The sequence below is a fragment of the Oryctolagus cuniculus genome, chromosome 8 (genome assembly GCF_964237555.1).
Source record: "Oryctolagus cuniculus chromosome 8, mOryCun1.1, whole genome shotgun sequence".
Classification (NCBI taxonomy): Eukaryota; Metazoa; Chordata; class Mammalia; order Lagomorpha; family Leporidae; genus Oryctolagus; species Oryctolagus cuniculus.
In genome coordinates, this window is record NC_091439.1 from 124,750,265 (window position 1) to 124,753,062 (window position 2,798).

Below are 2,798 nucleotides of genomic sequence, written 5' to 3' on the forward strand. Positions count from 1 at the left end.
CGGTGTGGCGGCGTTGCAGGTGGAGGATTAGCCTAGTGAGCCATGGCGCCGGCTTAATCCCACTTTCCAAAACTTCCTGAAGTCCTCTTCTACAGATGTTGTCAAGGCTGCTCCTCCCTCGGCTCTTCCAGCTGCTGGTGGCTGCTGTCATTTCTTGTCTTTGTGTCCTGTTGCCTTCTCTGCCTGTGTGATCTCCCTCTTAACAGATACATGTGTTTAGTTAGGGCACACTCAGATAACCCAGGAGAGCCCCTCATCTCAAGGTCTTTAACTTCATTACATCTGTGAAGACCCTTTTGTTTTTGCTGTGTAATGTTCACTGTATTCAGGATGAGGCTGTGGATACCTGCCGAGGAGCCATTTCTCAGCCTATCACATCAATCTTTACTCTTTCTTCTAGCCAATCCTGTACCTCTTCTGTCCTGTATCAGGCATTAGTTGTCTATTGCTACATAATAAATTAACCCCAAATACTCAGTGGCTTAAAAGAACAATACTTTGATTTTTTTTGTCATAATTCATTGGTCAGCAATTTGGGCTTGGCTCAGCTGGCCAGTTCTGCTAATCTTGCCTGAGTTCATTTGGAAGCTGGCTGATTTGGGGGCTTCACTGTTGATGCTAGTGGCCTTACCAGTGGGCCAGAGGGGACTACACAAGGATGTGCACTCAGGGAGTTATGGTTCCTTGGGAGCAATTAGTTTAATAACTTCTAGAATCGCTTATTGTAATATTTTTGGAAATCCAAGTTTATACAACAGCATTTTCAGAGAAAGTATATTAGGAAGATACTTTTAACATTTTTAATGTATTTATTGGGATGGGGGGATGGAACTCCCATCTGCTGGTTCATTCTCCAAATGCCTTCAACAGCCAAGGCTAGGCCATGCCAAAGCCAGGAGCCCAGAACTCAATCCAGGTCTCGAACATGTGCATCAGAGACCCAAGTACTTGAGCCATCATGGCTGCCTCCCAGGGTGTGCATGAGCAGGAAGCTGGAGGCAGGAGTGGGGCTGGGTATTGAACCTAGGTACGGTGACATAGGGTGTGGGGATGCCAGCTGGCAGCTTACCTGCGAGACCAGCACTCTCCCCACGTTCTTTAAATATATGAAAGGGCGTCCAAAGAGTTCTAGGAAAGTGGGAGTAAAAGATCACTTTATTTTGTTACAACCCATTTTGAAATCTGTGCTTAGTTTTTTTTTTCTTTTTATCAAATGCATTTTTCATGAACTTTTTGAAGACCTCTAGTGTTCTCAGAATTATTAAGCTTCTTTCATGTTGCAAATACTTCAAATTTATAGGAAAGATTAAATGCACCTATACAGAATATCAAGCAAGCACACCTAGCCAGGAGACATCTTAAGTCCTGCTTGTTTTTCCTGTGTGTTTGGACTACTTTTCCATGCTGTATACATGACTAACTGTTAGGTAAGAAGAACTTTATGATGAATGCGTAATCCTCAGGTGTGTCATGTCCTCTGTTGGCATGAGCCTAGCCATGAAGGTGTTGGGAGTCTTTTTTGCAGGTAATGTCCATGTACCTAGAGAATGTCTGATTGTTTGAAAACTGAACGGAAATATTGAGAAACATAAAAATAATGCCATTATTGTTACTGTGCTGTGAAGTGGATTGATTGTAATCTTGTTTATTTTTGGCCAATTTTAATGGCTATAGAAATCACGTAGCCTGAAGGCAGTTTTCATTTTTTTTTTTTTTTAAATCACTTCTTGCAAGTAACCATATGTGGCCAAATGGATAGCATGTGTCGACTGTTTTTGGAAGAAGTAATGTTAGTCATACTTACTACAAGACCTTCTTGTTCCCTGAGGAAAATGTCACTTTGGGGAGTACGCACACATTTTTTTTTAAAGTTGTGCCAAACAACATGTGACAAAGTAACATAAAAATGTGTTTTTGGCTTGATTTTCCAAATGTAAATGCTTGTGTGGGATTTCAGAATGATGTTCATGGATGTACTCCACGGGATCCTGTGACACTTTGAAGGTAACACACTCAAAGTGTTGTCAGCTAAAATTTAAGCCTCACTCTTTCTGGCACAAATCCCAAAAGGAAGATGAGAAGGGCTTTCTGGAATTTATTATATGATTGATGGTTGGAACTGTGTGGTAGTAAAATACACAGTTTTCATCCTGTGTTGGAATTTAAAAAAAAATGTAAATCTATATGAATGTGATTTTTATTTATTATGAAATATGCTTTAAAAGAAATGTAAAAAAAGTTATTTAAGGATACAAGTTGAGTATCACTTTTTAAAAATATTGAGGACCAGAATATTTTGGAATTTTGCTTTTGGAATATTTGCGTATACCTAATGAGATATCTTAGGGATGGGACCCAAATCTAAACACTAAATCCATTTATTCTTCATTTACATCTTATACAAATAGCCTAATGGTAATTTGATATAATATTTTTGGTGCACTTGCATTTAAGAAATATTTATTTATTTATTTATTTGAAAAGCAGAGTGACAGAGAGAGGGGGAGAGAGAGAGAGAGATCTTCCTTCTTCTAGTTCAACCCTAACTGCTTGCAAAGGTCGGAGCTGGGCTAGGCTGAAGCCAGGAGCCAGGAGCCCCATCTGGGTCTCCCATGTGGGTGGCAGGCGCCCAACACTTGGGCCATTTTCTGCTGCCTTCCACGGTGCCTTAGCAGGGACCTGGACTGGAAGCAGAACACCTGGCACTTGAACTGGCGCTCCAGGATGGGAACTGGCATCACAGACAACACCTGACCCCACCGCACCACAATGCAGGGCCCTGGGCTTGCATTTTTAAC